The following is a 13,540-nucleotide window of genomic DNA, read 5'->3' on the forward strand; positions in this document are numbered from 1 at the left end:
ATCAGCATTTAACGTGATTTCCAGAAATGTCTAAAGGTGCATATACATCAGTCAAAAGAAGCAGGTGGACCTCTGTGTGATCTCTGTGTGGTCACATTAAATCCCATTAACTTTCAGTCTTTCCCTTGTTCTTTCTGCTGCTGGCAAACTCCCACAGCCCTTACAGTCATTGCAGGCTGTGGTACAGTAACCCCCACCCTTCCTGTTCCAGCAGCTTGCTGTAGCATGCTGAGCCGGAAAAGGGCCAGCCAGCACACAGCCGGCTGTGGGATGGTGATGTTTGATCTACAGGGAGGCACTGTCGGCGCTGAGCCTTCCTCAGCTGAAGTGCTTTGTGCTTAAGTGGCATTAACGGTAGGGAGATCCTTTAAGACGGCACAGCCATGCACGAGACCTGTGGGCAGCCGGCCCTACGCAGGGATGATGGGATTGAGGGAGCCAGGGAGTGCTGGCTATGGTGGGGGTTAGTTTGTATTGGGATTTGCGAAGTGGAGAGTAAAGTGAGCAACTGGATGTGTGGGTGCTGACTTGGTCTGTCAGCATTACCAACACTGACTTGCTCCATGCTTATATCATCATTATCAAGAATGGCTGGGTCAGACGGCACCACAGATGAGGACAGGAGTGGGAGTGTGTTTATCAAAAGATGTAGAGAGGAAATCAAGTACATGGCTGTCCTTGGATTAAAGAATATGGTACATGTTCTCCATCCATATGGTACAATATATGAAAAAATGCTCTGTTTGGGTTTAATGTAAAGAATGTAACGAGGGGCTGTATATCGTAGGTCTTTGCAGATTGGCATGTGTAACTAGGCACGTGCCGCCTTGCCTTGTGTGTCATGTAGCTCAATATAGTGACAGTTGGTGGCCCAGGTTGTGGAGCAGTGACAGCGGTAATCGCTGTATCCCAGGCTGTTGGCTAACAGCTATCTGCTCTTTGCGTAAAGCGTCCGTCTGCTCACTGTCACTCTGTGTCACTGTCACAGCTGGTGAAGCACTGAAAGAAAATCTGTCAGCTGATTTAAACTGACCATACTGCAGGTCTCAGCTGATAAAATGACGCAAAGCCAAACTGGTGAATCTTTAAGCCAGAGCACTTGAGCACATAAGGTGCTTTTTTAAAATAGATACATTTTGCCAGTAAAATGGTTTATCCATCACTGATAAACTTCCATATTATTACCGTTTTGTTTTGTTTTTAATTTCCACATTATCAAGCTGTGATAGAAAGTGCAGCCTAAGGTGAACCCAACCTAATTTTTAAAATAGTTTTCAAATATGAAGTTTCTTTAAATTCCTCTTTTCATGCTTGATATGTGTGATAATCCACATTATATTATGCAAAGAATGACAAATGTCAATTTATTTATTTAAACTATTCAGTATCTTAGATTACAGTCTTCACATTACTCATGAAAAACTTTCACAATTTGCGTTATTTCATTCAAACATTATTTAACTGAGAACGTGTAGTTAATAACTTAAACATACCAGCAGACTAATACCACCACAAAATGACAGCGAAGAACAGTTTATGATAACCCTCATAAATAAAGTTGTTGACAGTACTGCTGTCTTTTGAACAAAGATTTCCCAAAACAAGTTGTTCAAAGTTCAGCTTCTCACTAAAAATATTCCAATGCCTTCTTTGATATAGTTAAATGGAGATCAGTCATTTACTTTTCAGAAGCTAAGTAACCACTTTCTTTAAAACCCGAGTTATTGTTTATCTTCAGAGGCATGTACAATTCAGGGCTTCGTGATCCTGTGTGTCCCTCAAAGGTCAGTTCTTCCCTATTGCTCAGTGGGTCAAAGGCCATTCCTTGTGCTAATTATTCCAAAGGAGGTGGAGTGGAGCGAGGCCTGTTTTCCTGGATCGACTCCAGACATCTGAACAATAGTGAGCCAGTGTATGTGTATGTCTGTGTGTGTGACAGTCTGGGTGGTCCACAGCCGCACTACACTGGAAGGGTGGGTGGTGGGTGGTGGTGGATGTGTGTGTGTGTTCTTGTTTTGGTGTGCAGAGCAGTCCCCTGCTTTTTTTGCTAATATTTGCAGAGTACCCAATACCATCCTGAGACTCTTGTCAAGGGTCACTGGACAGTTGAGTGCACTCTGGAGTTTGCCAACTGTGAAATATATAAATATGAAGCATGTGTAAGATTTTTCACATACTAGTTGTGAAAACACATATGCTAGTATAGAATATATGGCCTTGGTATAATCTACCAAGACCATATATTTGAGTGTCTGGGCTTTGGGGTTGCCCTTGACTAACTGATCTCTTCTTGTTTTACTGTATGCAGCTTTTAACAATGATTTCCTTATCTCACTCACCTTCATGTCACCTGAGTCACGGGCGATCGTGGCTCAAGAGTTGGGAGTTCGCCTTGTAATCGGAAGGTTGCCGGTTCAAGCCCCGGCTTGGACAGTCTCGGTTGTTGTGTCCTTGGGCAAGACACTTCACCCGTTGCCTGCTGGTGGTGGTCAGAGGGCCCGGTGGCGCCAGTGTCTGTCAGTGTGCCCCAGGGTGGCTGTGGCTACAATGTAGCTTGCCATCACCAGTGTGTGAATGGGTGGATGACTTGATGTGTAAAATGCTTTGGGGTCCTTGGGGACTAGAAAAACGCTATCCGGTTGTTCAGTGATGATGCGACGAATCCTACTTCCGGGTCTAAAGTAGTCTGCGTTTAATATGGCTTTTGTGTTGTTAACATGTTTAATGTTTTGTATTTTCTTCTATTTGATCTCAAAAAGCTCCTAAAACAGTCAGTGATCACTGTTGACCTCCCTCGGCTCCCTCACTAATCATTTATTTAAGCTCAGTTTTTAAAACCTTAGGATGTAACTGCAGCCCAGCCCATGCAGCAGTATATGAATGACTAACCTCGTATTGTGGATGAATTATCTCAGTTGTTCTCCTGGCTGAAGTTTGGTCCTTTTACAGCATCCTGCCATGCGATTACATTTGTTCCTGACCACCGAGAACACTCACGTTAACTTTTATCGAGTGGAAAAAAAGTTAGCTTGTTTATATTATGCTAACATAGCTGTGTCGCTAGCGGTCACGTAGCACATCATTATATACCAGCTAGCCCAACTTCAGTAACCCTACAAACGTCACTGCTGTTTAGTTTTCTGTCTTCATTTATGCTGGAAGTGATAACAGAGCTGTACGTTTGAATTTGTTTCCAAAACCCCGCAGCCAGGACATGCTATATTGTATTTAGATAGAAGCTAGCGAGCTAACTCCCTGCTAACTTCTATCTCCGTTAAATGTCATAAATTTCGTTTTCATGGATGCCTGGATGTTAAACTCAATTGTTACACCTGGTAGAGCAGAACGCTGATCATTTTATTAAAGATGAAAGACTTTAGACAGCTTTTCAACTCTCAGTAATGCCATAGTGATCGTTTGATATATGGACCTGCAGCGAAGTTTAGACCCAGACACGGCTAGTGACGTCAGACTGAACAACCGGATACAAATACAGGCCATTTACCTGCTCTCTCTGCCTTAAGACATTCGCATGCTTGATCTCTCTCTTTCTCTTTCTGATCAAGTAACAGCTTTTTAAGTAATGGTTAATCATGAGCACCTTAAAAGCCTGTGGTATGTGATTTGAAGAGAGATTCATCATCATTAATTAATGTGATGCATTAATTAATGTTTTAACTTCTTTAAGCAATCCTAGTTAAGTGGGTCTAAAAGGCACATTGATAATTTAGACAAAAACATTATTGAAATTAACTCAAAGATAAATAGGAAAAAGTAAATAACAGCAGTTATTAAAGTTGCTGTATTTAATGGCACATCTGAGGTTGTGATTATCTGATTCTCTAATAGTTACAGTTTTTGTGAACAAGTTGAACAGCCACAAGGAGACTAGAGATCAAGATCAAAGTAGCACAGAGGGAGTTAGCCAACTATTGGAGCTACAGAAAGTTGCGACAAAGAAGGTACCTAACAAGTATAGCAAGCTGTACATACCTGAGGCCCTGGAAACCCCCAAGCAAAGACTCACAGCCTTGGTAAGAACAAGATCCGGGCTATCAACACCTACACCCTGCCTGTGATCAGGTACCCTGCTGGGATAATAAGTTGGCCAAAGGAGGAGATAGAAGCCACTGACATCAAGACCAGGAAGCTCCTGATCATGAGTGGAGGGTTTCGCCCCAAATCCAGCACCCTGAGGCTGTACGCTAAACAGAAGGAAGGAGGCTGGAGACTGGTGAGTGTCAGCACCACAGTCCAGGATGAGGTGCGAACATCCACGAATACATCAGGAAAATGGCCCCAACCGACCACATGCTCAGTGAATGCCCCAGGCAGCAGAAACCCAAGAAAGAAGTCTATCAGACCAGGAAAGACCCCAGGTGCAGGCTCTGTAAAGATGCCCCTGAGACAATCCAGCACATAACAGCAGGGTCCAAGATACTAGCTGGCAGGGCATAAATTGAACGCCATAACCAAGTGGCAGGCATAGTATACAGAAACATCTGTGCCGAGTATGGCGTGGAAGTCCCGAGGTCAAAATCCTGTGGGACTTCCAGATACAGACGGACAAAATGGTGGTGGCTAACCAACTGGACATAGTGGTGGTAGACAAACAGAAGAAGACGGCCGTAGTGATCGATGTAGCGGTTCCAAATGACAGCAACATCCAATACCAAGAGCTCAGAGAAGAGCAGGAGAAGATGTGGAGGGTGAAGGTAACAGTGGTCCCAGTGGTAATCGGAGCACTAGGTGCGGTGACTACCAAGATAGGTGAGTGGCTCCAGCAGATCCCAGGAACAACATCGGAGATCTCTGTCCAGAAGAGCGCAGTCCTGGGAACAGCTAAGATACTGCGCAGGACCCTCAGGCTTCCAGGCCTCTGGTAGAGGACCCGAGCTTGAAGGATAGACTGCCCACAGGGGTGAGAGGGGAGTACACATATACACAAATTAGTTTTAAGTTGGATATCCTGGAGCTCGACGTAGTGTTGAAAGAGGTTTAGTTCACCACTCCTAATGATCTTTATATCTTGCATATCTTGCATACATATTCTGACAGCTCTGTTGTGGCGATTCTCTTACTTTAGCCCAATGAACCAGTATTAATAGGCCATAATTTTTGTTATTGATCTTGTGCAAATCAAACTATAACAAATGGCTATGTTGTGTATAATTTGACGTCACTCGCCTGTAGCTGACAGGCATACGATGAGTGCTGAAAAGGAATTTAAAAAAAAAAACAAACAAACCTGGCCATGGGAAAATTTTACATTATTCAGCTTCGAAAGACCTACTATTCTTCTCAGAGCCTGAGCTGAAAATGAAATCAAAACTACAGATTTGCAAGTCAAATACACATTCTGTGAAAGCTACATGACACAAAATATGTGGACACCTGAATATTACACCCATATTCAACTGCTGAACATCTAACTTAATCTGGCTCCAGGAGATTACATCCAGTCACTAGTGGTTGGTTATTGATGCTGGGTGATAGTGTTTTTTCCTCTTTTTTGTCCTCTAAGGATTTGTTTTGGAGCTCACAGATGGTAAGTGTCATTACAGGTTGAAGTCAGTGACAACATGTTATTTTAAGAGCCACAGACAAGGAGTCTCAGGCTGAAATAATAATAAATCTTTAAAAAAAAATATTTTGATAAACACTGAAAATGAGTCCAACACAATAGAAGGGTCAATGAAACACCACCACGACAGGACAGTGCGTGTGCACTGAGTGTGTGCTCAGCTTTCCTTAATGCACATGTTACTCAGAACATTAACCACCATTAAAGCTTGCAGGTAGCAGCTATAAGGACTATGTTACGTAACTTAAATGTTACATATAAAATTAAAAAGGAGTATGTTGAAGTAATTAACTGAGTAACAAACTCAGTAGTGGAAAGTCATAAAACAATATTTAAAATAAATAAATAAATTCAACATTAATTCATATTGTAACAAAATTTAATTAGACCAAAATTAAAAACAATGTTACACCTGGTTTATGATAATTATAGGATTTGAAAAATCCCAAGCTGACTGAAATATTAAAAGTGTTGATCTTAGGAGGAAGTGAGACAGAATTTATTTATTTATTCTGTGAATGGAGGCTTACAGGTGTGCCCAAACCCTGACAGTCTTCAGAGTGCTGCTTGGGGAAACCCTATATGATAAGCAAAAAAGCTAAAATGAAAGTTGAATTTGAAGGTGCATATTTCATACTAGCATAACATCTGGTTTCAAATTCCAACTCTGACTTCTTTTCAAATCCATATGAGCTTACTTCTAAATGCACGCAGTCGTAGGTTTCCCTGACTCTGATAGTAATAACTGTAATGGGAGCCCAATTACAGGGGCCTCCTCACTTAAGGTCACACAGCAACCAGCAAATTACCAACAAACAACCACATAATTACTCTTATCCTGCTCACCATCCCGTCATCCTCTGCTCTGTAGGGTCATTACTGACGGTGCTTCAGGGCCTCTTCCTTTCTCAGTGTTTACCACATTCCTCCCATACTTTAGCCTTACTTGCATGGGAAGCTCCAGACCAACGCGACAGTATCTGTCTATGTTTGTATATAGGACTGAAACAGCTGTTACAGACTGAAAGGTCCTGTCTGAACTTGTGTGTCTCAACTCATTTCCTGATGTGCAGTTGCTTTTCTTTGTGGGGAGAGATTTCTGGGATACTGTGAAAGGTGAGAGGAGGCCATGTGGTGCTGGATACCAAGAAGCTCAGATCTCCTCAACTGCTGTCATGTGGAGTTTAACTGTATGTATGTATAGCCGTATAGCAATGCCTCCCATGATAGTTGCTGGCTTTTTGGCTTTTTTTGCACTTAATATTTTAACACATAAAATCGTCATTTTGTATTTATGTTTTGCAATTTTTTAAAAAAAGGCAAGTTAACCCGTAGATCACATGTAGACATTATACATAACATTAGATCTCTGCAGATATCTGCATGGATGGCCTGGTGCTCTCTTTGGTTCTATAGTATATAGTATAATTTAATAAAATTATTTTATTATTTAATTTCAGATAATCTAAAAGGGGATTTGACCAAAATCTTTGCAACACTAGTATAGATTGTTTTTTAAAGACAAGAACACAGCAATGTAAAGGAAGACTGAAACAAGAATAGGGATGATTACCTCATTTTTTCTTAAATGCTCTTTGTAGAACAGTGCATTCTGTTTTATTTGTGCTCCCTGTGTGCAGCAACCAAATGAGGTGGTTTTCATGAGTCTGTTTTATGAATGATATCCCAGGTGTTTAGGAATGGTTGGAATCAGGAGTGAAGTTGTTTCAGAAAGGAATTTACCCACATCCTTGTACATAGTACATATAAGGACACTTTTTCAGAAGAGGAAACTCATGGCAACTGTGAAGCATTGTGGTGCAAAGGTTACAGATTGCTAGTTAATGCTTTCCTACCCGGGGGACGAGGGGACCATGTGACTGTAGAAGAAGTTTTAGAGCTTTTACTTGCCCATAGGCTGACTGCATAAAGGTGTTTTGATGGTAGACTGCTTACAGCTATACTTTAAATGCCTATCCAACTGCTTAGAAAGTAAAACAGACCCTCTTCCTTCAAGTGGGCCAAAAAGAAAGAAAGAATGTGAGTGATATTTAAGAGACAAAAAGTGGATCCATGCAGGAGTGATGGTCTTTTTTTGGGAAAAATTCTTATTCGAGTGCATAGTTTTTCTCCCATACTGTTTCATTTATTCTGTCAGAATCCTTCCTTCTTCCTTTGTTTTTGCTTTTTCTCTTTTTTCCAGATTCTTGTCTTTCGTTCTCTTTAATGGAATCACAAAATATATGGAATTATATGGAAATGCCACCAAAACAAAGCACACACTTTCACAGCTCAGCATTGAGTCTCCATACCCTCCCCATGCGTGTTTCCTGTTTTCCTCATGACTGTCTGTTTCCAGCAAGTCTGTTTGTTTGCACAAATGCTCTCGAAGGACTCCCTTTAGTGTGACTCTTCCTGTTTTCACTAGAACACAGAATTAAAGAATGCACGGCGGTAGATACATAGTACGCTGGCACCTAAACACAGGTTTTTCTATTATGAGCTCATGGTAAACATAGTGTAATTTCACTCCTCAAAGGTTACATACTATACTACACTACATAACTCAGGAGGATCGTTGTTGACATTGTAAACATCCTTTTTGTGTTTTACATTACCTCTCTCTGCCGGCAACAGTTGATATGCTTCTGTTACCAAAATATACTAGAGCTTGGTGCTGGTGCAGCAGTAAGCACGTCGTGTTTGCTGCTGGACAGCTGTCAGTGTTGTGAGATGAAACTGGCATTACTGTTGCGTTTATGTGCCAAAACAGTGTCAGCTGCAAAAATATCACAGCGGAGAATTAATGTTAAACTTTAAATATCAAAAAATTCACATTGACGTAAAAAAAAAAGAAAAAAAAGATTAAGTCAATAATCACCCCATGAATATAAAGTGAAATAAAAAATCAAGCTTGGTGGATAAAAGGCTCCTGGAAAATTTGAGAATTTGATCATCCTTACAAATATTAGAAAGGGTGTAATGATGCCATTAAAATAAAAACATGCACATCTTTCCATATTTTTGCGAGCTTTGGAGGGTCAGTTGTTTGTCTTCTTTTTGAGATTCTTTTCCCTCTTCTTCTTTAACAGAATAAAAATACATATATGGACACACACTTTCACTACTCACCGTTATGAAACTCCATCCTACCCCCATGAGATTTCATTATTATTTATAATGACAGTTAAACAGTCCACCTTCACTCTACTGAATCATCCTGAACATCTTTTCCAGACAAAATTTTTCAACCTGCCTTTGTAGAAATCTTTTGATTAGTTCTTTCTGAGGCTTTTCTTGGTCTTTCAGACCTTAACCTCTGTCATCACTACCATTTCTTAAACTCATTTACACATTTTAGGACACGACTTCATAATGACATTTTGCTCTCCTGTCATAACCTTTTCAGAATTAAGAGTGGTAGGTTGACACCACCTGGGTCTGGGTGTAGTTCCCCCCTCCAGGGGCAAGGGTACCTAGACCCGGTTCGTAGAGTATGCTTGGGGAGTGTGATCGTGTGTACAGCGTCTCTTTATGTCTGTCTCCACGTTGGTTGAGTGTGGAGTAAGTGCATATGAGAGCATGAGGGTGGGAATGGATGTTTGTATCTGTGTGTGCCTGTATGTCTGTGTCTATATGTCAGGTTGGGTATCAGACGCCACCTCTCTGGGGACATCTCAGGCCCTCCAAGGTTTGGAGGCCTATCTCCCCCACCACCACTTCCCCTGCCAGTGGCGGACTCCCTCAGACGTCGGTGCGTTGGTGGTTCTTTGTGTCTGGGGGTGGGCGTCCGGGTACACACCGGCTCACTCCTTGGCGGCCGCTTATCGGGGCCTGGAGCCTGGGGCTCGCTCGGGCCACTTCGGAGGTGGGGTGCCCCCGGCCTCTCGGCCTGGGGCTCGTCACTCAGGCACAGCTGGCTGCCGGCGGAGCTCACGGGCGCGTCACTGCAACTCCCCCTGGCTTCTGCTCCGCGGCTGCTGAGTGAGCCCTCATCTGGGACTCTCCTCAGCTCTTTCTGGGACAGTGGCGCGGCTGCCCCTCTGTTGGTCTTCCTTGGTCTCTTGTGTTCTGGGGGCCTCTGGATGTCTGGAGTTTTGATCTCCTCCATACCTGCTTCATGCCCTGGAGGACGGGGCTGTGGCCCCCCCACACCCTCTAGCAGATCATTACATGAAGGAACCTTTTAAAAAACAAGCGCGTCCATGCTCACAGGTGTACACACGGGTGATCACACCCACAAACTACACCCTTTTTGGCTCCTACCTCAAAGCACACTGTGTTCTGTTGATCTTATGTGCTGCACAATAATGTTTAATATTTAGTATTTACTGTCATATTCCCATATATCATTGTGATGTTGTTTATTCTATTACTCTTGTTCTCTTCTGCTTGTTTTCTTTTTTCTTTCTCAGCAGGTGATCCAGGTGATTGATATATGCATTTTTTTTTCTCTGCCCATTCTGTTGGTTTTTGTTTTTTGCCCTTCTCCCCCGTCCCTCTTCTCAGCTGTTTCTCTTTCCCTCTTTCTTTCTCCCCTTCTTTCCCCCAGTCAAGTCTGTCCCGTATTCAGTAAGTGAAAATAAAATAAACAATAAAAGGTGAATCAAATGGACCATTATGGCAAGGCTGGGATGGTCAAGTTTGGTAAAGTAAATCCGTTGGGCATCTTTCTTTGCCTTTAGACAACAATTCTGATGGCAAAAGAGCCAAACGGGACAGGCAAAAAAAAAAAAAAAGAGTGGTAGGTTGACAAGCCTATGTGATGGGATAAAGAGACTGGAGTATTTATAAACCTTGGGAAAAACCTTTGGAATCAGGTTTTTCCAGGGCGAATTAAGGTATAACAAGGTTATCTTAGAGATCAAATCTAATATTGAATGGTGAAGACATTTATCTGAATTTTTGCCTAATGTATATCAGATGATCTTTAGCTCATTTAACCATTTACAGTTATAACATTTTGAATGAAAGAACTCTCAGTGATAACTTAAAGCTCATTTCCAAATAAAGATACAGCTCCTTGCAATGTTATTAGTCATTCTCATTGCTCTCAAAGTTTTCAACATAATTATTCAATAATGATAATATTAATAATAATAACAACACACTATATCTCTAAAAAACATCAAACTGCTGACAGACACAGTTGGGGATTACCTGATAAGAGCTGATGTTTCCCTTAAAGTGGCATCTGCACCTGGAAAGATGCTGCAGCTTGACACTGTACAGTAGTAACAGGCTGTAAATGCAATGTATTTACCACAGTGCCATATGTTAGTCAGCAATATCCTGCACTCTTATTGGTCATCGCTTCAATTGCTCATCTGAAAGTTGAGAAAATGTAAAGTTTGCATTACATGTGATATTTCCGATGAAACTGCTTGAAGTCACTGACTGTCATTGACTTTCTGTGGTCTCTTCATTGCTACATCACTACAAATTACTTCCTATGTTGACACCCCTCCCCCCCATTAAGAGTTGGTAGAAAAAGAGAGAGGAAGTACTATGGTATCAGGTGATCAAAGTGTAACCTTGGTTAAAAATATAAACCCCAAAAAACCCCAAACATGTCCACTGATCATGTGTCCATCAGTAAGAAAAACAAACAAACAAACAAACAAACAAACAAACAAACAAACAAACAAACAAACTCTGTACCAGATAGGGTACAGTAGCCTTTCTGTACCCTATCTAATGTACCAATTTCCTCACTATTCTACCTTAGTTCTACACTGGCTCTGCTCAGTATAATGACAATAAATTGGACTGAATAGAATTTTTTAGCAGGGTTAAATCAGTATGTAGAGGATGTGGGTATTTTCTTTTCTGCCATTCTGAATTTCAGAAATCCTGGTTGTGCCACAGAAAGCAGCGAGCGCACCACTGATGGCGGTTGAATGCAGGCTAGGTGTGGCCCATGTGAATCAGATAAATATACAGCATAATTCCCTTCTGAACAAACAATAATGAATGTAATGAGGCAGCTCCCGTTTCCTCACGGAGCAACCTTCACCGTCGAGCTTAAGGTGATATATAAATCACTTTCTAAATGTACTTCTGAAGCTGTGGAATGAGAGGAAATAAAACCGGTTTGAATCCAAGTGACTGAATGCAGAGTGACGGACATAACTGGACCAAACACAGAGGGAAGTGGACACACAGTGAAGGGGAAATCCTCTCTGTGGGTCTCTCACACAAGTAGCATGTGAATGTGACACTTCGCTGAAGGTAACCGAGCTCATTGCGCAATCCCTAGCCCATCCCATCTGTTTTAACACACACATACGCACATGCACGCACACACACGCACACACACACAGATGCAGAAACAGGACAGCAGTGACAAGGTGCAGAGCAGAGACAAAGCGATGGAGCTGCTGATAACACTGGAGCCAGCATTGTCTTTTACAGAGCTCAGACTAGGGTGTGTGGCTCTGTGTGTGTCTGGAGTTGTCACGAAACAGCTCGAGGGAACCTCCCTGGATATCAAAGTGTGAGTGTGTCCTGTATCTGAGAATGCACTTTTCACCTTTTTTTCCCTTCCACAAATCATACAAAGGACAGATTTTAGAAATGGATTATGGGTAGGAAAAACATAGGACCCTAAACCAACACATACTTTCACAACAACAGCTAATAAAGCATAAAGCTTTCTCATTTGGATTTTGGAGAACCTCGTTTAAATTAAAGGAGGACTCTTTTATTATTGCATTTTCTTCTTACAGACAAAACCATCAATCCATTTTTCATGGAGTCAATCATCATAGCCAGCATAAAAAAACCTAACAAGCTGCTATCATACACAGTTGTTTGAGAAATGCATCTGCCTTCAAAAGGTAAAAAAAAATAGAAAGAACAAGAGAACAGGATGTATTGGCATTGCGTGCCGTTTACCTATGAGTTTGCGTGTTTGTGTGTTACTTTGGTGCCCCTGTACAGATAGAGTGGATAAGGGAGGAAACCATGCACTTGTTATCTGTTAGCAGAAACCTGGCAGCGCCTCCTGGCTTTTTTTTTTCTTTGCTGATCTGAGCCTCCACCGCAGCTCAAAGCCTTCAGAAGAATCCTCATCGTGTCTTCATGATGCACGGCGTTTCTGTTGTTCAATGCTGTGCTCTTCAGCTTTCACAGAGGGTTGGCCTGCCTTTGGAGTGTGCTGCATTTTGACCATTTTGCACCGTGGTACTTTGTCGTGTGAGTGTGCTTAGACTCTATTGAACACATCATATAAATATGGTATATATTTTTCTGAACATACCACTATAATTGACCACCCACTCATATTTTTTTTAAAACATAAGTGTGCTTCAGCATCTGAACACAAGCACCCATTCTCAGTATAATGACAATAAATTGAACTGAATAGAGGTCCTCATTACATTTTTCCATTAACTTTTTGCATTTGTGTGTTTGTTGTTTGTTTGCCTTTCGAGCTGAGCATCGAAAGGCATTGTTTGCTTAATTTTGTGGATCACATGACTTTTGGTTTCAACACGCATTTATTTCTGGAAGTCTGTAGGTTCACCCACACCCACAGTCCATTTTTTCCATAGCTGTCATGTTTCTCTTCCTTTGTTTTTAATCAGCAAAAAAAATATAAGTTATTTAAAAGCAATTACCCCAAATTAGTCTTCTATTGACTTCTAATTCTTGAATTCTTGAAATTTTGTCTTTGCATTTTTGTCCAAGTAAGTATCTCTTTTAATACTCAACAGAAGTTCCTTGTTCAAGTTCAAATGCAGACTTCTTATGTGTCATAGGCTAACTTCAGTTTTTTGCAGTGCAGTAATAAATGCAGACACTTTCTCACTGTTTGTCTCAGTTTTTCTCCATGTCATTCTCAGGCACCAATAAGACATTACTTCCTGAGTATGTGTCATGTGCATACATCTCTCTCTCACACACACACACACACACACACACACACACACACACACACACACACACACACAC

The sequence above is a fragment of the Haplochromis burtoni genome, unplaced genomic scaffold, assembly GCF_018398535.1.
Source record: "Haplochromis burtoni strain Fernald_Lab_line unplaced genomic scaffold, NCSU_Asbu1 Contig_796, whole genome shotgun sequence".
NCBI classification, from domain to species: Eukaryota; Metazoa; Chordata; class Actinopteri; order Cichliformes; family Cichlidae; genus Haplochromis; species Haplochromis burtoni.